This window comes from Ambystoma mexicanum, chromosome 11, assembly GCF_040938575.1.
Source record: "Ambystoma mexicanum isolate Mex_15411 chromosome 11, UKY_AmexF1_1, whole genome shotgun sequence".
Taxonomy (NCBI): Eukaryota; Metazoa; Chordata; class Amphibia; order Caudata; family Ambystomatidae; genus Ambystoma; species Ambystoma mexicanum.
In genome coordinates, this window is record NC_090934.1 from 64,894,549 (window position 1) to 64,918,031 (window position 23,483).

Sequence of the window (23,483 nt, forward strand, 5' to 3'; positions counted from 1 at the left end):
ATTTGAAAAAGTGTCTGAAGCAAAATGTTCAATATGTTGGTTATTCCTTTAAAATGCATTACTACTGTATACAGTTTGAAACTGTTTATTAAAGCATTTTTAAAGGGAATAAAAAAAAGATGTTTTATAAGGCCACTCCAAATATGGGAAATCGCAAGGTAACAGTTTACTTAAGTTCATTCAGGAGATGAGAGCACAATCAATCAATCTTCCATGGACATTTTCTCAAATGTGTTCAAGCCATTAAGTGACTGACACATGCCGCACAAAAAACATCACTTGGAAAAGCTCCATCTGATGCAAAGCGAAAATCAATATCAAGAGTTTCTAAAATACAACAAACAGCAGCACGACTTGCCCACCAGAGGTCAAGAGCAACTTTCTCCAGGGTAAATGAGATGCCAGAGCAAACTGAAGCAAGAATTGCTGACATCAGGACAAGAGCAACATCCTCCAGGACTTATGAGGCACCAGAGCAAACTAAAGCAAGACTTGCTGATATGAGGACAAGAGCAACATCGTCCAGGACATATGAGACACCAGAGCAATCTGAAGCAAGACTTGCCAACCAGAGAACAAGAGCAGCGTTCTCCAGAGTAAATGAGATGCCAGGGCAAACTGTAGCAAGACTTGCTGACAGGGGACAAGAGCAACATCCTCCAGGGTACACGAGACGCCAGAGAAAACTGAGCAAGGCGTGCTGACATGAGGACATGAGCAACATCCTCCAGGGTGCATGACATACCAGAGGAAACTGACGCAAGACTTGTTGACAAGAAGAGAAAAGAAGCAGCATCCTCCAGGGTACATGAGGCACCAGAGCAAATTGAAGCAAGACTTGCCGACAAGAGGACAAGAGCAACATACTCCAGGGCACATGAGAGACAAGAGCAAGCTGAAGCAAGCCTTGCTGACATGAAGACAAGCGCAACATCCTCCAGGGCGCATGAGATACCAGAGGAAACTGACACAAGACTTGTTGACAAGAAGACAAGAGCAGTATCCGCCAAGGCACATGAGACACCAGAGGAAACTAAAGCAAGACTTGTCGACAAGAGGACAAGAGCAACATCCTCCAGGACACATGAGCAACCAGAGCAAACTGAAGCAAGACTTGCTGACATGAGGACATGAGCAACATCCTCCAGGGCACATGAGCTGTCTGAGCAAACTGAAGCAAGACGTGCTGGTATGAGGACATGAGCAACATCCTCCATGGCGCATGAGATACCAGAGGAAACTGACACAAGACTTGTTGACAAGAAGAAAAAGAAGCAGCATCCTCCAGGGTACATGAGGCACCAGAGCAAATTGAAGCAAGACTTGCCGACAAGAGGACAAGAGCAACATACTCCAGGGCACATATGAGACAAGAGCAAGCTGAAGCAAGCCTTGCTAAGATGAAGGCAAGCACAACATCCTCCAGGGCGCATGAGATACCAGAGGAAACCCACACAAGACTTGTTGACAAGAAGACAAGAGCAGTATCCGCCAGGGCACATAAGACACCAGAGCAAATTGAAGCAAGACTTGCCGACAAAAGGACAAGAGCAACATCCTCCAGGGCACATGAGATACCAGAGCAAACTGAAGCAAGAAACATCCTCCAAGGCACATGAGACACCAGAGGAAACTAAAGCAAGACTTGCCAACAAGAGGACACGAGCAACATCCTCCAGGGCACATGAGCAACCAGAGCAAACTGAAGCAAGACTTGCTGACATGAGGACATGAGCAACATCCTCCAGGGCACATGAGCTGTCTGAGAAAACTGAAGCAAGACTTGCTGACATGAGGACATGAGTAACATCCTCCAGGGCACATGAGACACCAGAGCAAACTGAAGCATGACTTGCCCACAAGAGGGCAAGAACAACATACTCCAGTGAACATGAGAGACAAGAGTAAGCTGAAGCAAGCCTTACTGACATGAAGACAAGAGCAACATCCTCCAGGGCACATGAGTCACCAGAGCAAACTGAAGCAAGACTTACTGACACAAGTACAAGAGCAACATCCTCCAGGGCACACGAGATGCCAGAGCAAACTGAAGCAAGTCTTACTGACAGGGGACAAGAGCAACTTCTTCCAGGGCACATGAGACACCACAGCAAACTGAAGCAAGACTTGCTGACATGAGGACATGAGCAACATCCTCCAAGGCACATGAGACACCACTCGATCAGGACACATGCAATGTCGGGTACCCCATGTTGTTTCTATATATATATTTGTGAAAAATTGGATGTAGCACCATTTCAACATAGAGTTCCTCTACTTCAGACACACAAGCACAAGGATGCTAAAAGCAACACATGCATGGAGGACTTAAACCATCACATGTGTCCATCCTTTCCAAATAAATTTGACAATCATGTGTACGGGCATCTGTGAAAAGTTATTGCACGAGGTGGGCATCAACATGCAAGAGCTCTTCCCTTCATTTGACCCCTCCAGTTCCAAAGAGGTGACACACATGCCTTTCTAATGTAATGCTAAATGATGTTAGCCCTGCTTAAAAAGCCCTGCAGAATTGGAAGCATTACATGCAGGCAGTAAAACAATCATTATCATGTTGACTGGAGAAATTATTTATTTGGAAACTACCTTGGAATGCAGCTATTTAGGATGTTTGCAACACATTGCTTTCCAAACCATTGAGTCTATTGGTCCCTTTCTGATTTTCTGAACTCTATTGTTGACCCTTTAGATGCTTTCTGATTTTCTGAACTCTATTGTTGACCCTTTAGGTGACTAGTTTCGGTTTGGTTAGCATCAGTGGGGAATTTGTGCTGCAGGTCTTATATCCATCCAAGAAATTGGAATAGAAGTGGATCGCTGTAGATGGGCACACATGTGTCACGCAAGTGCGCTATTCTCAGGTCAGGACCCTGAGATGCCTTAAGCTGCTTTATAAGCCGGCCAACATTGGGAGTTCATACCTAATAATGTGTAGGTAGATTCCTAGAGACCGAGGCTCCGCAAATCACTGATCAGGTTTAGCTAAAAGGTGGGCGTCAGAAATCCGGCTAATGCATTGTGGTGACCTGTATCATTAGGAAGAGTTGATATGAGTCTTGTGTGAGGATTATAATTGGTTGCCATTCCTCTCTGTAACTATACATGACTTCTCCTTCCAGAACCTTTGCAGTCTTTGCTCGGTCCTGGAGAGCCAGTGGATCTTAGCCAGGATCAGGCACATGCACTGACCATACACGCCAGGTAGGACTTGGGCAGAATCAGTCATATACTAAGCTAGTCTATTAATGTTATTGTTTTTTATAAAACACACCTAAGAGCGTACCTGAGTTTGGTTTCTAAGCCGGATCCAGGATTCGAACCTCTGCCGTTCTGCGTGGACGTGCTTCCAAAACCAGCGTGTTATCCCTGTGCTGTCCTCCATTCACATTCTTACGTTAACGGTCAGTAGGGCAAGGGAAGAGTTACTCAAATGCCACACCAGAGCTTCTGACAGGCAAATGGGGGTTCCGGGCAGTGCCACCCTATGGCATGGGCAGGACTGGGTCACTGAAAGACCAGTTGGAAGTGTCCATAGACCATATACCTCTGGAATAATGGGGCAGAGCACATGGCAGCCGGGTATGTTGACAGCCAAGTACCATCCTAGATACTTCTTGACTTGAAAAGTCCCTGGCACAGTTATTCAGGTTCCTTCTACACTCTTTCACTCTTGGAAACACATTGACGTTTGCGGTCTCAAGGCCCGCGATGCGGTCATGGGGGTCTGAATTGTGTAGCCCCATGATATATCTGACGAATAACTCTGCAACACTAGGGCTGTACTCTTGAATGACAAAGCACATAATACGTTATCCATGACTTATCATATCATGCCATACACATGGAGCTTACTGCAGATTTCACTTTTCACAAAACTCACCCTTTGCAACCATCGACCATATATATAGTCCTTCACACTGCACCAGGCCTCAGGTGTCAGGATTTAATGTCTGGGGCATCTCTCACTTCATGGGTGTTGTAGTGATGTCTTTCTCCTTGTTTCCAGCAAACAAGGTCTCAGTGTGGGCATGCCCAGTGCCCAGTGCACAGACATCCCTCGAGAATGGCATGTATGTAATCAAATTTAAAGTTGCACATCATGCAACAGGAAATAGCCATAGGGAAGCACAATGCAATTCAGGAGAGAGTGGGAGGCAACACCATAGAAAAGGTTGTACCGATGATGTAGGAGGTGGGAAGCAATGGCACTCAGGATCAGATAATCCATGATGGAATAGTGGGAGCAATGGCATGATGGATGGTGAAACAATGGTGGGATAGTGGGGGCAATGACATGATGGATGGTGAAGCAATGGTGGGATAGTGGGGGCAATGACATGATGGAGGGTGAAGCAATGGTGGGGTAGTGGGGCCAATGGAATGATGGAGGGTGAAGCAATGGAGGGATAGTGGGGGCAATGGCATGATGGATGGTGAAGCAATGGTGGGATAGTGGGGGTAATGGCATGATGGATGGTGAAGCAATGGTGGGATAGTGGGGGCAATGGCATGATGGGTGGTGAAGCAATGGTGGGATAGTGGGGGTCAATGGCATGATGGGTGGTGAACCAATGGTGGGATAGTGGGGGCAATGGCATGATGGATGGTGAAGCAATGGAGGGATAGTGGGGGCAATGGCATGATGGATGGTGAAGCAATGGTGGGATAGTGGGGGCAATGGCATGATGGAGGGTGAAGCAATGGTGGCGTCATTGAGGGCAAATGGCTTTGAGGGAGTATGAAACATTGGCGGAAGAGCGGGAGCCAATGCAATGCAGAAGGGTGAAGAAATAATAGCAGAGTATGAGACATTGTCCTGAAGGTAGGGTGGAAAGCCAGTTGGGAAACCTGGAGTCACTAGAGGAGGAATTGGAGAATTGTATCATGAAGAGGCGATCCATATCTCTGTTTGCTACTGAATTAGACCATGTGCCATACAGCTCTAGAGTCTACCTAGCTCCAGGTTAGCGCATGCACGGAGCCCTGAGGCAGAATTAGCATCGCTCGTTATCATAAACCGTGACGAATCATCCTCGTAATGTGTGCCGATGGGACAAAGAACCCATAATGAATTGTCACTTACTTTCAAGTGTCAGCCATGTTATTCTGAGGGTTGCAATATTACAGATTCATTTGATATTAGATTCAGCTGCACTGATTACAATAAATGTGTCTAGACTTCTTAGCGGCGCAGCACAGTGCGGCCGCGCGACATTAATATTCAGCTGTCACTTCACAAATCCGAAAAACAGAAGACCCCATTATTATTCTCATCAATAGTGTCATTGTCAAGGAGGCCGGCTAAGTTTGTGGAGGGCATTGTGATCCAGACAGATGGGGCGGTATGGTTCAGTAAGCCGACTGGCTGAAAGTCTAGGGGAAGGGTCTGAAACTGTGAGTGGCCTACTAGAAAGCGTGAATAACTGAGTGGACACAGTGTTGATATCTAGTGGAAAGAGTAGTGTGAGGTTCTGGAGAGAGTGGTGTGACCTATTGGACATAATAGTGTTGTGACGAACTGGAGGGAGAAGTATGACTTATTGGAAATCGTTATACCATTTACTGGAGAGACTGGTCTGACCTCATTCAAATGGTAGTGTGGCGAACGATAGAGAGCGGTGTTACTGGAGAGAATGGTGCAAGATATTAAAGTGAGTGGCGTGGTCACTATCTTCAGCACTTGTTCTTCTATTATTTTCATTATGATGCGGGCGATAGTGGATGCCACATATCAGAATTGGTATACACGTTTTAAAATCGTTTTGTATATGAATAATAATGATAACGTTGTTTATAAGATGGTTGCCTGTTGGCTATGTTAGATCCCTCACACCTCCAGTACTAGCGATTTAAACACAGAGGAACAGGCATTTGTTTTCCCTAATCCAGCTGCTTGTGCTATTAGCCATAACCAAGGTAGAATACTGGAAATAATTACCTGGGGTCCTGGGGTTTAAGTTTATTAACGAAGATGCATCCTACTTGCTATCAGCACCACTCAGTATTCTGATTGTAGCACTTCCTTTAACCCCTTAAGTGCCAGGCTATTATATAAGTCTATGCAAAAGGGCCGAACATACTCGTCCTTGGCACTGTTAATGGTTATAAGGTCCACCAATTTCCAAGTCTCTGACTTTGATATACATATTTACGCGACTGTGTATAGAGGTATTTACCCCTTCTATTTTTGTTCCGCTCACAAACAAAATGTTGTTGTTGTTTTGATTAGCAAATGTGAAGTGCATTACCTTGTTAATTGTTTTTATCTACAGAGACAATGGGGGTCATTACAAGTTGGGCGGTAAGGGATACCAGGCACCGGTAAGGAGACCGGTGCCAGTAATCCCTTACACCCAATTCCGAGGTTCCTTAGCGGGAACCTTAAAGAACGTGTGGTCTGACCACACGTCCTTTACGGGTCCCGCTAAGGGACCAGGGTGCTAATAACGGGCCTGCTATTTGCGAGCCAGTTATTAGCACCCTCCCCATTCCCATTGAGCCCTATAGGGCTCAATGGGAATGGGGAATGGTTTGTTCAATGGGGACTCCAGGGTCGGAATGCACCGGTAAGTCCACGTTGAACCAGACCACTGCCGGACCTGGTATTGGAGGCAGCCATGGCGCAAATAGCGCCATGGCAACCTCCAATCTCGGAATGAGGCCCAATGACTTTGCAAACGTTTTCATTGCATTAGCACTTCTCTGTGGACCTATATTAGCCATCTCGAAAATTGTTATTTCATCAGCATAAGGCGAGAAAAGTCTAATTGCTGTGCTGATGGATGAGGAAAGTTTCTAGCCTTTAGCAGGTCTGAGCCCAAATCTTCAAGGTATACATCAATTCCCATAGTCATGCTTTGGTCCTCTAAATGTGTTAGCATCCTTACCAAAGTTGCCTTTAGCTGCCAAACATATTTTTTTTTGTCCAGGAATTTTCATGCAGTCAAATCATCGACAAAAGAAGACCAGGTCAACGCCCCAATCTCACATTAAGACTTCTCTCACCACCTACTCAAAGGTTCTTGAGGAGTCAACAAAGCCAACATATCGCAGAGAATTTCCTTTGGACCTGGCCCACCATAGCAATGCATTTAGACACAGCTTATTATGAAAGGTTGAGGGTCTTCTCCTGAAGCCAAGTTTCCTGACCCATTTTTCAAATCATCTAATAGCATTGAGGGAAAGACTTAGCTGGTAGCTTCGAGTAGGACAACAAGTCGGTATTACACAGATCCTCCCTAGTTTATTTTTGGTGAATTGGTCCAGGAGGTAGACATGGAAAAAGTGTCAGCAATGTCATCAAATAGCTTAATTGGTATGTCTGCCCGTACACTAGGATCCTTCTTTAGGATGATGTTTGCCAAGTCATTAGGGTCAGGTGTCCAAGAATATTTTTCCCTCGTATTGCATTCTTTTTTATGGTAATAGCATAGTTTGGTAACCACTTGTTTATCTTGGGTGATTTAATACTCTTGTAACACATTTTTATCTTTTCTGAAGCTAAGTTTCAGAAGATTTGACCAAACTACTTTAGAAAGAGGATTGATTGAGGTTGAACATTCCTCCATGCTTATCTTAGTTAGGACATGTAGCACACTTATTCATTGTTGGCGTACTGATGCTTGCATATGGACCTCAAGCAAATTATTATATCTTTATTTTTTTGATTTTGCTCATACCAATTCTGTCGTGGTAGAGATTCACCAATTTGGTTTGTCTGATCTCTCTTCATAGTGCTTGCTTCTGTTTGGCAATCACTACATCATTTGAGGAACTTCGAAACTAGGGGCCTGGTTCACAGATGTATTTTAGAATTTGCAACCCCATAGGAAAACGTTCTGTGAATCATACCCTAGATGTATGAGAGCTCCCAGGAGCCCCTCCGGATCTGAGGGTTCCTTGAAACACTTCTGAAAATGCATCCGGATCCTCATGTTCTATTGTTTTGAGCCGGTCCCTTTCTGCCAGTTCCAGCTGCTTATTCTTGATCTCCTCAATGTTGATAGTGCAATTGATCATTATTTTACCAGTGACATTCACTTCTAGCTTGCCTTTTAATTCTCCTGCTGAAATGATCTTATTGTCCAAATCAAAGGAGACAATTAGAGTGGCATGACCAATAGCTTGCAGCATATCACCAATTTATCAAATGTCCCCAAAAAGGTGGGGGTCATGAAGATATAATCCAGCATTGCACCCCTACCCTGATGATACCACCTAATTTCTCCTGCAACGTCCTCCAAGAGCTCTGACCATGAGGGGCCAGCCTTGGTCACCACTGGATGTTTTAAATTGGCCTCTGCAATCTTATCTCATCTGTAGTTCCCACAAATTGAATGTTGAGATTGTAGCATGCTTTGCATAGTGTCTCTTATAAAACTGTCTTATCAGGCACTCGAAACTCATAGCACTCAGTCGAACCACAAGGTTATGTGGTAATGGAATCCAGTACTTCCAATTGTCAGATTTGAACATTTGACTCAGGGCGGAAACGTTTCAAAAACCTGTCTCTATCTAGGCCCCTGTGTCTTCATGGCCTACAGTCTCCTCCGATTGTGGCATGTATGACTCTCCAGGGCCTGGTCTTAGTTGTGTTCACGTTAGGAGCGTGCTAATCCCTTATCCACCAGAAGCCATCCTATCAGATGAAAGGCCCATCGTGTGGACCAGATATGATCTGGTGAGGTACATGCACAGCTGGTGGGTTTTAATTCTCCTACCCCTCTCCAAATTGTCCAACTTCCTCTCCCTATGCCTTCATTTCCTTAGCTGACAAAATGTGGTTGAGATCAGAAACAGACTTAAATGGCATTGGCCGAGCTCCAAGGAGAACTTGTAACCTCTATTGTAGCAGTGGCTGATAAAAGAGTTTACAGGACCAGGTCAGGACCGGTATGTACATGTTATTGGCACAGTCGTAGACAATATTGGGCCTTATTACAAGTTGGCCGGTGCAGAATTAATGTGCTGGTATTAACGTACACCTTCACGTTTCCGCACCGGCCAACTACAAGCTGGCCAGTGGAGTGGAGGACTCACTTCCAGCGAACTGCTGGAAGTAATCCCGCCACCCTGCTGGCAGAAATCGCTGGTATTGCAGGCGCCGGTAACACTGGTGCCTGTAATCCCAGCGAAGCCTCCCATGGAGTCCTATGGGACTTCATGAAATGGGGTAGAACGCTGCATACCGTAACTCCTAATCCAGTGTTTATACCGCTGCACCGAGTGTCAATAATGGTAATTGTATTTGCAGGTATCCTGGCGGATTTACTGCCAGGATAGCGGCAAGTTTGTAATGACCCCCAATATGCCGTAGTCTCAAGTCACTGTGTACATCTTCAATTGAAGGCCCAGCGAGAGAGGCAAAGGATTTAAGCTAGAATTCACAGGTTCACAAGCCAGTGACTCCCTAGCACTGTGCAGAAGAATTCACTTCCTGACTTGCATGTGATGCAATAGGTGTTAGATTGTGTGAATGCTGTCTCCTCCTGCCACTATCAGCTTGAGGATCCTGGTACCACGCGTGGCCATCTATCTACACAAACAGTCATTCATGGAACATTTCCAAGCCAATTTCTCCCCCGCCCGCCAACCATTGCTTGTAATGTCACTGCCATGACTTTAACACTCTTAATGAAAATCTACAATGCTTCCTGCCTCCTGTTTCATGCAATGGGGATAATTTGATATGCCAGTGGAGATTACGGCTCTCTGAGCTCACTCATTAATCCAGCAAATTTACAGCAGAACTAAAGCTCGGGTCGTTCTAATGTGACATTACGCGAATCGCATTTCTTCTAATCGGGTTATCGCCGCAATATGCTCGACAATACTTTCAAATGCATATTTTCTCTCCTTTCAACAAATAATAGAGATAGCGTTGGCTCACATATCGTCTTCCATGCTCGGATAGCCCCTAGATCACTCGGAGGCGCATACCGCATTTCTAATTCTTAGAGTAAAGGGCCTGATTGGTTGGGCCTGCAGTGGAATGCCTCTTAAACATGAGTGGGTTGAAAGCGCTTTGTCTCCCGAGTTTGGTCTTATCAACTGCCGAATACATTACAATAAAATCCCCGCTGTTTTGCTCGTGGCGCGCAGCCGTGCGCATCATTTTCTACAATCTGCCGTCAACGGCATTATAGCAATGACTAACGCGTCACTCATGAAGTCGGGAGGCACTCATGTTACCCGCCATTTTCCGACTGATGTTCGATTCTGCGCCAAGTCAAGCAGAGTGCGCATAAAGAATCTATCCTCATGATAGGCTCTCCTTAAGTGAAGCACTCTGCCGAGTGTCAGGTGCAATTTCTGTAACCCCCACAAGTGATGTGGAAAAAATAGGCAGCGCAGTGCCCTTTTCGGAATTCGAGTTTTTGAGCTTGGCGTGGCAAACTGGTGTGCTAGTTCTTTGCCCTTGCATTGCAATCGGTCAACCGGTTCAACGACAGCAGGGCAAGCATCTGTTACATTATGTAATGTTATGTTGTGTTACTGGGATTTATACTGTGCTCTGCACGGGTTAGGTTATTGGAGCGAGAGGGGATATGCAAGAGAGCCTTGCTGTTGAGTTGATGCGCGTATACCAGAACGGGATCTATATTTGGGAAAGTTGTCAGTGGAAAGATCCAAGGGCCAGAAGAAGAGGCATGTGAAGGATCGGTGAGACGGGTCTGTTTTTTGATACATTAACTGATCAATCTGTGCAGGATATGCAGTAGTTATGCAGTGCAGTGCCTGTCCTTTGTGCACCAGTTTGGTGCACAGCCTATTGGTGGTTACAGGCCCCAGCCTAGTGATTGTTTCTCAACCTTGGATGAATGGCAGAGAGGTTGGGTTGAGATCCTCCATGGCACTGATGGCCATGCCGGTGATAGAGGCAGATGCTTTGTGTTCATTCGCACCAGTGGTGGGTTACTCTAAGGTGGCAGCCCAGAAGACGAGTTGTGACAGTGGTGTTTTCCAGTAGCCATGTATGGTTAGTTGGTGGAGATCCAGATCTGTCAACATCATATATGAGTCGGGGATTGAGTCATAAGATCTCTGTTCATTCTCTGACGTTCCTCTCCATGTCGTGGGTTGCTTTATTCTTTAATGGAGGACCTCCTGTGCACTTTTCACTCTGTTTATGTGTGTGTCTGCCCGTCTGTCAGAGGAGAGAGAGGAGGACACAGCGGTACAGTACTACAACAACGTGTTCCAAAGCACTTATGCATGTGTATGAGACGAAGGATCAGTGGTGGGTCTGGTGTTCTCCGTTCAGCGGTAAAGTGTCTTCTATGGAGCCCAAAAGTGGGAGTAACCTTTCAAACCTCCATTCTTTCCCCAGTTGGTGGATGCTGGCATCACATGTACCATGTATGTTGGCATAGAATATTAAATTAGATGTGTGCTTCCTTTGGCGATTATCATTTACCAGTGACTGTCATCATCGCGTTTATGGATCTCTATTGTGTATTCATGAGTAAATCAAGAGGACCTTCGACAGGAAACTCTGCTCATGAGCAGACATGTTGGACGGGCACTCTTATGCCCTGGACTCAGAGTAGTACTTGAGTAGCGATGACAGGTACGCCTACATGTCTCTGGACCCTTGCGATTACCTGTAACCATCCTGCTATCGTTTAGCACTTGTTCTTACTATTTTTATGTCACCTTTTGACTGTTTTCTGTATGTCTGCACCTATTGGATACAGTGCCAGCCTCTTCTTTCTTGCCCCCCATGAACTTGCCTGATCCCAAATGCTCCAAACCCTCTGAAATATCTCATCGAACATCATATGGATGACCACCGTTAGATACTACTGGCCTCTGCTCAAATGTAACAAACACATCATGGGGGCATACAGACAGTGCACGATAAGATATGATATGATGTGGCATTTATAACGCGCCTGTACACAAGTGTTTGTAGACGCGACAAGACAAGGAGGAGGAAACAAAGGGAGGACAAAATAATGATTTTACTAGGCCTTGTGTCATTCAGATTGTGCAAGTGCGGATAAGAGGAAAGGGGAAAAGTGTCAGGGGGGAGTAGAAGAGGGACGTGCAGTTAACGCACAAGTGCAGCCAGCGGGTGGCTAATACATGCAGTGAGAAGAGACTGTAGAGTTGCAGATACAGACCCTTAAGTGCTGGGGAGCCCGGAGGGAGCGCAAGTGCAACTGGACATGCAGGAGCCTGGGCCCCAGTACAGAGGGTGACCAGGTGACCAGTGTGCAGAGCAGTCAGGTGCATCAGCAGGGGAGAGGAAGAGAGAAAGCAGAAGCAAAAAGGAAGGTCTTGAGTTGCTTCCGGAACTGAAGGTGGTTCTGCTCAAGTTTGAAAGAGGCAGAGAGGTTGTTCCAGAGGGAGGCCCCAGTCGAGGAGATAGATCTGGCCCGAACTCTCTGCTTGGAGAAGAGTCTGGCCCTCAGAGGGTTGTAGGTGTATGAGCGTAGAGCTCGAGAAGGAAGGGTTTTTGGAAGAGAAAGTTGGACGTAGAGCAGTCCCAGGACCCAGAAAGCCTTGTGGATGATGCAGAGGGTCTTGTACTTGATCCTTGCAGCCACAGAGACAGTGAAGAGATTTCAGAGCTGGAGAGATCCGATCCCTGAGCTTTAGGCCATAGAAATAATAACAATGCCATAGAAATAACTTGTTTTAATGACTTCAATGGCTAATTTTCTGTCACTTTGTTCAGTGTTTCTTTAGAAAACTGTATTTTTCACTTTTGGCTTGATTTTTACCAACACATATATGGTGCAAGAATGGGCTCTCGCTTTGCTCCTGAGTACGTCAATATTATCAGGGATTGTTTTAAACAGAAAACCCTACGGCAGACTACTCAATGGCAAACATATTGAGTAAAATGGCTCTGTCATTTAGAATATATGGTTTAATGCCGAGAGTCCCTGTAGGATATTTTTGTTTTGTTTTGTTCTCTGAATGATAAGTAGTACCTATAAATCCTTCAAATTCACAATCACGACTGGACTAAGCTTTCTTGTTGTATCGACGATGTGAGCAATAACCAGATATCGTTCTCTTTATACAAAAAATACACATGCAAATTCCTTGAGTGCAGCTAATTCTGTGAATCCAAATTCTATGCAACCAAGATCTCAACTAACAAACCATTTCTGTTTTCATCCAAACTATTGCACGCTAAAATAATTGTAACAGTAGCAGCAACATTTGTGGAAACAGAAAGAAAACGATTCAGAATTTGATTACTGAGGCTACTCCCAAAACACTTTAAACAAGTCCAATCAAAGGTTTTCAATGATCAATCAAACTACTGCCCTGCAATCACATGACCTTAAAAGCTAGGGCCAGTGGCTCAGTGGACTAACGATCCACTACAGAGGCCTGTGTTTGACCTCATAGTCACACGTTCATATCCCTGCAGGTCCACTCAGCCCTTCATCCTTCCAAGGTCGTTAAAATGAGTACCATTCAGTTGGGTAACAATGAACATCTGGTATCGGTCAATTGCACAGATGCCCCTCTGTGTGGACGTGCGCTCTACAAATACACCTGTTATGTTAATGCAAGTACACGCGATAGAACCAATGTTGAGTTCTTACTTATTGTCCAACAGCATATCTAATTCAGAACTACATTTAAAAAAACAACGGTTCTATGTGAAAATGTCCCCTGAGAAAAACATCGCCAAGTAGGCAATTTATTTCCCTTCACCCTAAAGCCTTTCCCCACAGATTTTAGGAGGTTTATTAGTTACTATTCCAACTCCAGTCCTAGAATATTTAGAGAAAGTGCTTGATTTTCGTAGGAGTGCAAATCTGGGGAAATATCACTGGGTACGTTTTTCCAGGTCACATTATCACTCGATACCAAAAAAACCTTTCTGCATCTTTGAAACTGATGAAGTATATTTATTTCTTTGTTATTTTTATTTATAATATTTTGTTATAAGTGTAGAGCATAGAGCGCGGGAGTGGTGTTTCAGAGAGATGTTCTTAGATAGGTAGAAAGGGGCAGTATTATAAATGCATCGGGGGCTAGTGTTAGATTTATGTACTCGATGCAGGCCTTACTGGGGAGCCAGTGGGCCTGCTCTCATGGGCCCAGGGCCACGTGGCACATGCCACGCTGTGCTGGTGAACAGCCCTCTTGCAACACTGCTTCTCCAGTGTCTGGATTACAGGGTGCATGGTGTGGATCACCGCCTCCTTAGGTCGTGGGAAATGGGACGCTTTAAACACAGCTTCCAGGGCCTCCTGAGTACATGGTGAATGTCACACTGTACCCATTGTTAAACAATGCAGTGCCCATCACACTCTGCATGCCCAGCCCAAAGGTAGGCGATGCAGCATATGCTGCCCCCAGAGCTCAGCAGCATGGATACATGGAACACTGCATACATACATGCACACACGTTACATGGGCCACTGCACACAGCATGCACACCTCAGGAGCGAGAGAGCCGTGGAATTGCTTCTTCCGCTCAGTGAATAGCAGATAGGTGGATTGGCACTTATGGAAAGGGGCATCGGTGTATTGGAATTCATGGAAAGGGGCATCATGAATCCCAATCCGCAGAAGCCACTATCCTTGAATTCCAATACACTGATGCCCGTATCCATGAATTCCAACCAGCTGATGCCCCCATCCATGGATTCCAAACCAATGATACCCCATCAATGAATTCCAATCCACAGATGTCCCTATCCATGAATACCACTCCACTGATGCCTCTATCCATGAATTCCAATCCACAGATGCCTCTGTCCATGAACTCCAACCCATTAATACCTCTATCCACACATTTCAATACATTAACACCCCTGTCCATGAATTCCAATCCATGCATGCCCCTATCCATGAATTCCAATCCACTGATGCCCCTATCCATGAATTCCAATCCATGCATGCCCCTATCCATGAATTCCAATCCGTGCATGCCCCTATCCATGAATTCCAATCCACTGATGCCCCTATCCATGAATTCCAATCCACTGATGCCCCTATCCATGAATTCCAATCCATGCATGCCCCTATCCATGAATTCCAATCCATGCATGCCCCTATCCATGAATTCCAATCCACTGATGCCCCTATCCAAGAATTCCAATCCATGCATGCCCCTATCCATGAATTCCAATCCACTGATGCCCCTATCCATGAATTCCAATCCATGCATGCCCCTATCCATGAATTCCAATCCATGCATGCCCCTATCCATGAATTCCAATCCACTGATGCCCCTATCCAAGAATTCCAATCCATGCATGTCCCTATCCATGAATTCCAATCCATGCATGCCCCTATCCATGAATTCCAATCAACTGATGCCCCTATCCATGAATTCCAATCCATGCATGCCCCTATCCATGAATTCCAATCCACTGATGCCCCTATCCATGAATTCCAATCCATGCATGCCCCTATCCATGAATTCCAAACCCATGCATGCCAGTATCCATGAATTCCAATCCATGCATGCCCCTATCCATGAATTCCAATCCACTGACGCCCCTATCCAAGAATTCCAATCCATGCATGCCCCTATCCATGAATTCCAATCCACTGATGCCCATATCCATGAATTCCAATCCATGCATGCCCCTATCCATGAATTCCAATCCATGCATGCCCCTATCCATGAATTCCAATCCATGCATGCCCCTATTCATGAATTCCAATCCACTGATGCCCCTATCCAAGAATTCCAATCCATGCATGCCCCTATCCATGAATTCCAATCCATGCATGCCCCTATCCATGAATTCCAATCCATTGATGCCCCTATCCATGAATTCCAATCCATGCATGCCCCTATCCATGAATTCCAATCCACTGATGACCCTATCCATGATTTCAGATACACGGATGCCCCCTATCCATGAATCCTAACCCACTCATGCCCCCATTCATGAATCCAATCCCTTGATGACACTACTGTGCTCATGGGTGACTTCAACCTCCGGAGTACATTGAGTGTTTTCAACCTAGGCCGGGACTCCACTCTCACTCATCATTCTCTACAGCCATCCACATTCAACCTCTCTCCACTATCTGTAAACACAACTTTAATTCTGACTCCCTTGCTTCTTCTTATGAAAAATGGTGGAAGGTCCTGGTTACCTTGCACATGAAAGTATTGGGTGAATCTTATGAATACAAAGATTCTCACGCTGGATGCGGGGCTTCAAAGTGTGATTCTTTATTCACAGTGGTGTGGATACTTGGCCTAAAAGTGGTCAGCCGACACGTGTTCGACCCCGGAGGGTCCTTCTCAAGGCAGGTTAAATTGCAGCAAACGGGGGGTTTGTTACCCCAGCAGTTCTTCATATGAAGCTGTATGGCAAATTAATCAAGGTTGGATCATGGCTGATGGCTGCATCTGTCCGTGAGATCCCTCACTGTACTTTCAGAATACCTCCCTCCCTCCCTCCCTCCCTCCCTCCCTCCCTCCCTCCCTCCCTCCCTCCCTCCCTCCCTCCCTCCCTCCCTCCCTCCCTTCCTTCCTTCCTTCCTTCCTTCCTTCCTTCCTTCCTTCCTTCCTTCCTTCCTTCCTTCCTTCCTTCCTTCCTTCCTTCCTTCCTTCCTTCCTTCCTTCCTTCCTTCCTTCCTTCCTTCCTTCCTTCCTTCCTTCCTTCCTTCCTTCCTTCCTTCCTTCCTTCCTTCCTTCCTTCCTTCCTTCCTTCCCCTATCTGTGCTCTCTGGTCTCTTGTCCTCCCATTGCCCGAGCCGATTTGACACCCGTCCTACAGGCTGTCAAACCATCTTGTGCTCCAGTCGTCCTGCCTGCACCTGATTCTCATTCTCGTTACTCTCTTCGCTCTTTAACCTGTCATGTTGCTTTGCAATCTTCCAAGTTACTACTAGTTGTCTGCCATCGGATTCATCTTATAGAAGCCAATGCTGACACTAACAACCCAGTGCAGTCTCCCTGCTCCTTCACTACTCGTGTTTAACTAAATTACTGCACCCTAAAGGCAGATGTCGATTAGCCTTATACTGCTCTCTCTCTCTGTCTCTCTCTCTCTGTCTCTCTCTCTCTCTGTCTCTCTCTCTATCTCTCTCTCTGTCTCTCTCTCTCTCCCGCATCTCTCCTCTCTCTCGTTCTCTGTCTAGCTCTCTCTCTCTCTCACACTCTCTCTATCTCTCTACAGCTCGCTCTCTCAGTCTCTCTCTTACTCCTTCCACCTCTATCTTTATCTCAATCTTTCTCTCTCTCCTCTCCCTCCATCTCTCGTTCTCCCTATCTATCCATCTCTCTCCCTCTCTCTCCATCTCTTTCTCTCGCTCTCGATTTATATGCCTGTCCCTCTGTCTCTCTCTCTCTCTGTCTGTCTCTGTCTCTGGGTATCTCTCCCTCTCACTCCCTCCATCTCTCTCCATCTCTTTTCTCTTTACCCCTCTCTCTCGGTCCCTCTCTGTCTCTCTCTGCCTCTCTCTCTGTCTAGGTATCTCTCTCCGTCTCCCTGTCTCTATCCCACTCTTTCTCACTGTCTCTCTCTCCCTCTTCCCTCCCTCCCCCTCTCTCTCTCGCTGTCTCCTTGTCTATCTGTCCCTCTCTCTCTCTTCCTCCCCATTCGTCTCTGTCCCTCTCCATCCACCACTCTCCCTCTCTATCCCTCTCCCTCCCTCCCCCTAACGTTCCCTACCTCTCTATTTCTTTCTTTTCCTCTCTCACCCTTTGTATGTCTCTCTCTCTGTCTCTCTCTCTCTCTCTCGTTTCCTCTCCATTCGTCTCTGTCCCTCTCCATCACCACTCTCCCTCTCTCACCCTCTTTCTCCCTCCCTCTAACTCTGCCTACCTCTCCCTTTCTTTTCCTCTCTCGCCTTCTGTATGTCGCTGTCTCTCTGTCTCTCGCTCTCTCTGCCTCTCTCTCCCTCCCCCTCTATCTCTCTCTCTCTCTGTCTGTCCCTCTCTCTCTCTCTCTCTCGCCCTCTCTCTATATTCGTTTATTTTCTACTGCTTCTCTGTCAGTTGATGGCCCTTCAGGGCCTAATGCTTAATTCTTTGGAAACACTAGTAATCTACCTCCCAGCTTCTGAAACGTCTCCCTTCCTGCTTTCTCACGTGTCCTTCATCCCATTATCCTCACGGCACCGCCAAACCTTGCAACCTCAAGGTCTGTTTGGACTGTACCCCAAGCTCCTGCTCTTTACCTCCAGTGGCACTGTGGTTCAATCGCTTGAGTATTCACATATAGAGCCTCACCTCAGGTGTCAATGAGCTGTACGCCTCATTCCCACACTGGGCTGCTACTCCAGACAGAGTCTCTCTCCACACAGACATCCCCCCTCCACATTCCCCTCTTCTGCTCCTCTTGCAGGTCCTCCGTAGGGTGCCACCTCCTTATCTAGCCAACAATCTGACAGCACTCCCCACACGCTGCGGTCACAGGGCCCCTCAACCTCTCTGCTGCGGTCACAGGGCCCCTCAACCTCTCCGCTGCGGTCACAGGGCCCCTCAACCTCTCCGTTCCTCGCCCCCACACTGAGCTCCCTCCTTGCTGACCGCATCCGAAACAGCAATCTCCTGAGATCAGGAGCGTGACTATGATGTGGCCCTGCAGGACTTAATTAAAAGGCGCATCATAGAAGCACATCAGTCTAGAAGCAGCCTCACACGAACAGTGTCTCCGCTCTGTTGGCACATGGCACACGCCAGCCCGTTCTGATTGGCTCGCCCAATCAACGTTCATGGCTACATCTGAGTTGCTCAAAATGGCACCTTAAACAAACGCTGCACTCCCGCTCTGCCAAGGCCTTGTCCTATTTCCATTTCCTGCTCTTCCTTCTAAGAGACTGCACCAGGCGCGGGCCCGCCCCTGAGATGCGCGCAGGGCGCCACTGATTGTGGGAGTGACGTCTGCAACGTGAAGCTGAAGGTCAATGGCACCGAGGGAAAATTGCCCGGCGCGCTGCTGTCAGCATGCCCTTCTCTGCGTGACGCCCCGGCCCTTCTCTTCAGCCCCGGCTCTTCTGCAGTGTCTCCCTCTGAATGGAAGATTTCATGGCAATTTCTTGTTTCTTAGCTACGGTCATTGCGAGAAAGCCCGGGCCCAAGGAGAGGACCACATGGACTTTCCACGGATAAATAACATTTCAAATTGCTTTTTCTCTCACTGGAGGTTATCAATTTTTATACAATGAGAACAAAAAAAAGAATTGTTTTTATTGAACAACCTTGGACGCTTCCAGAGAGGTTTCTGTGTGATGATCTAAACTGCGAAAGATGTGAGCACTAGCAATGGTACATTCTTACAATAGCCATCAGTGCCTGAGGGTATCCGGTCATTGGATCGAAACCAAAGCATTGACAGACCATCCCATTGAAAAAAATGCATTGAGAAAAACAAAAAAAAAACATTGAATGCATTTTTTTTTAAATGGTAAAGGGTTTTGTTTAGTATAAATGTGTTTTAATGTTTTAAAAAAGGTGTATGGGGGGAACCTCTTCATGTATTATATTTTTTTTTAATGCATTCTATGTTTTTTTTTCTATGCTTTTTTTGTCAATGGTATGGTTGTCGATGGTTTGGCTGTCAATGGAATCACTAGTAACCGTGCCTGGGTGCTTACCACAAAGTGGAAACTTCCGTTAAGGCAGATCAGCGGCTGCGCGGAGCTCAGAGTCCGCCTCTGTACACATACACGGCTGGTGAAAATGATATGTCACAATTTTTACCTATTGACAACTTCTATGTATACATAGTATTTTTCACAGGTGCAAAATATGTGGCTGGGGTCAAATTGCCCTTTTGAAGTGCAACTTTAGCGTTCTTATTCTACACATGTACGCATTGTGCAGGTACCTTTTTCCGGGACTTGTAGTTTCCATGCATAGTTTATAATACACGGCATACAGGTCCCAGCGTGCAAAGCGAAAGCCAAGGGCTGGCTCTTGGAACTGCACATGGCATTGGTTCGCAATCAGGTTGCACGTTGAGCACTGTATTCACACACTCAAACTAGACAATATTAGCAACAGACAGGAGCCAAAAAGATGAAGGCTAGCCATAACAGTTGTGCTCAAGCCAACAACGCTACACTTCCACATCCACAAAAGAAACAAGGCCTGTGCTAATCCCTGCCTGCTACACAAAGGGGAGGGAAGCATAGCTACACCGACATCCAGTGCACATCTTGAAATCCCTTCAGATTAGAGTCAACCAGGCCATGTAATCCGGGTCTGGTCTACTTCCATCCCACACCCATCGTGAAACTCCCCACCCATCGGGAAACTTCTACTCATTTTGGATTGGGCATGAGCCCTGGCTCCAAAAGATGAACGTCTCTTTGCTTCTGCTGTGTTCGACTGCAGATCCACCTGCTCCTCAACCTCCACGTGTTATGCCATTTGCATGGCCATCAATGCTCGGTTCTTTCATATGAGGATATGGAAGGGAATTTGGACCTCTCTTGTCAGGCCCAGATGTAGAATCTAAGATTGTAATCTCTGTATCTTGGGGGTAGGGATGCCCTTTGATGAAAGTGGCCACTGCCCATGACGAGGTGGCTGCAAGTAGTGCAGGACACAGCAGACCAGATGCTGCAAATAGGCGATTCCTTTGAGAACCTGATATAGTCCCATGTACATGATCTGTGATGTGATACTGGACTGTTGCAGTTTCTCTAGCTGGCAAAGAATGATGGCCTGGAGGGTTGCCCTCGGCAATTACCAGAGGTAATTCTAAACTTTCCAGCCATCCCCTCTTTGTTTTGCTATAGTCACCCTGATTGGGAAGGGTATGCCCAGACGTGGGTCCCGAGCCTGCTGGGCATAGAGACCCAAGCTTCTCCTAACTGATGATGTCCAATGAGGCATAAACATGTCTGCGGTTGCTTGTGGTCTCCTGCAGAATGAATGTGACCAAGTAGTTCAGGCTGGACTGCGCCTTTTGGGGTGGGACCAATTCTGATTTGTTTATGGTCTTTCTGTAATGGCTTGGCAGGCCAAGAACTATGGTCTGGAGGGTAGCCCAGAGCAATTGACAGAGGTTTAAGATTAATTCTAAGCCATCACCTAGTTATTTTGTCTTCTCTATCATGGGACCAGATGTCTGGAATTCACTCCCAATCGAAGACGGATAGAAAGATCTTACCTCGATCTTCTGGTCCTAGAGCAAGTCCTGCTATTCCCATATTGTTCTTCTCCATGAAGGATGTTGTAAATTTGAGTTTTTCATTCAAATGTGTATGGCCTATTGGATAGGCTTATGTACCATTCCTCATGTGGGGGGTGGGGGGAGATTTAAATGTAAACATGAACGTTTCTGGATTCTTCATAGTCATGCTTTCACTGAGTGTCCATACATTGCGATGGGACTTGATGGTACTATCTTGTCATTCTATGGGAACTATCAATCCAATAGATGAAACAACAGAGGACTACAGAGGCAGGTTCACCCTCAAGGCATGATAGTTGTTATCAGGGAATTCAAGGCCCAATGAGCTTGTCCCTCCCAGACGTGATATATTTTATTTAACCAGGATCCAACCAACCAGGCATTCCCAGGCATGTTCCACACTGGTAATTCAGAGCCCAAACTGCCTGACCATCTCAGACATTACCTATAGAGGTTACTTAGAGAAAAATCAGACTGTTCCTCTCAGACAATATCAATAGAATGATTCTAAGGCCAAACTAGCTTATCCCTACCAGACAGGATTGATACAGGTAACATAGAGCAAAAACCAGCCATTCCCTCCAGAAATGTTCACTACAGACAATCAAGGGTAAAACCAGCATGTCCCTCCCTGGCATGATCGTGCAGGGAATATAGACCAAAACAAGCCTGTCCCTCCCAGGCATGAGCCGTACATGGAATTTAGAACAAAATCAGTACCCTTTAGAAAACTTCTGACCTTGGGTGCCCTTCATAGAACCCATGACCTTAGGAGCCCTTCATACAACTCCTGACCGTAGGTGCTCTTCATAAAAGTCCTGAACTTAGGTGACCTTCATAGAACTCCTGGCCTTAGATGCCCTTCATAGAACTCATGACCATAGTAGCCCTTCATAGAACTCCTGACTGTAGGTGCTCTTCATAGAACTCCTGACGGTAGGTGTCCTTCATAGAACTGCTGTCTTTAGGTGCTCTTCATAGAACTCCTGACATTAGCTACGCTTTATAAAACTCCTGACCTTAGGTTCTCTTCAAAGAACTCCTAACTTTAGGTGCCCATCTTAGAACTCCTGACCTTAGGTGCCATTCACTGAATTCCAGACCTTAGGTGCCCTTCTTAGAACTCCTGGCCTCAGGTGCCCTTCATATAATAGCCCTGAGCTCAGGTGCTCTTCATAGAACTCTGGACCTTAGCTACTCTTTGTAAAAACTCCTGACCTTAGGTGCCCTTCATAGAACTCCTGGCCTTAGGAGCCATTCACAGAGCTCCTGACCTTAGGAGCCGTTCATAGAACTCCTGACCTTAGGATCCCTTCATAGAACTCCTGCCCTTCGGAGCCCCTAATAGAACTCATGACCTATGGAGCCCTTCACAGAACTCTTGACCGTAGGAGCCCTTCATAGAACTCCTGCCCTTCAGAGCCTTAATAGAACTCATGACCTATGGAGCCCTTCACAGAACTCTTGACCGTAGGAGCCCTTCATAGAACTCACGATCTTAGGTGACCTTTGAAGAACTCCAGACCTTAGGTGCCCTTTATAGAACTCCTGACCTTAGGAGCCCTTCATAGTACTCCTGACCGTAGGAGCCCTTCATAGCACTCCTGAACTTAGGAGCCCTTCATAGAACTCATGACCATAGGAGCCCTTCATACAACTCTTAACCTTAGGAGCCCTTCATACAACCTTTGACCTTAGGAGCCCTTCATAGAACTCCTGACTTTAGAAGCCCTTCATAGACCTCCTGACCATAGGCTCCTTTCATAGAACTCCTGACTTTAGGAGTTATTTATAGAACTCCTGACCGTAAGATCCCTTCATAGAACTCCTGACCTTAGGAGCCCTTCATAGAACTCCTGACCATAGGAGCCCTTCATAGAACTCTTGAACTTAGGGTCCCTTCATAGAACTCCAAATCGAGAGCTAAATGGCACGTTATTATTCACGCTACTGCCCCAGTCTGGGAATTGCAAGCCACTAACTGAAGTCACCTGGCACGAGGTGGAACAAACAAGTACCACCATGAAACAGACATTTCCATCATGACAGTGCCGCCATGATGACATGCCCTTCAGGAGCAAGGGTCTTCCTGCTCTGACCTCTACTGGACTCTACTGTGTCCTCTGTGGTTCTTGCATCGAGGCCACACACACCACTTTCAAGCAATGCCGCATCTCATCTAACATAGTGTGTGCCTGTGGAGTAGAACCATCCGGGCATTTAATAGCCTTTAATTGTGTTAAATCACTTCATGCCTCAGTCCATATTCTAACACAACGGGAACACTTCACTGTGTGTTAGAATGGTTTGCAACGGCTTGTGTAGAGACCATCGAGATTGTGGGACTGTTCCACACTCTTCTTTCACTAACAA

General features: G+C 46.3%; 1 protein-coding gene across 1 annotated transcript in view; it reads right to left on the reverse strand.

Annotated features, from left to right (window-relative positions):
- Nucleotides 1-23,483, reverse strand: part of CSMD2 (CUB and Sushi multiple domains 2) — a 2,010,406-nt gene that overhangs the window by 1,520,333 nt on the left and 466,590 nt on the right. The gene's annotated exons all lie outside the window — the stretch shown is intronic.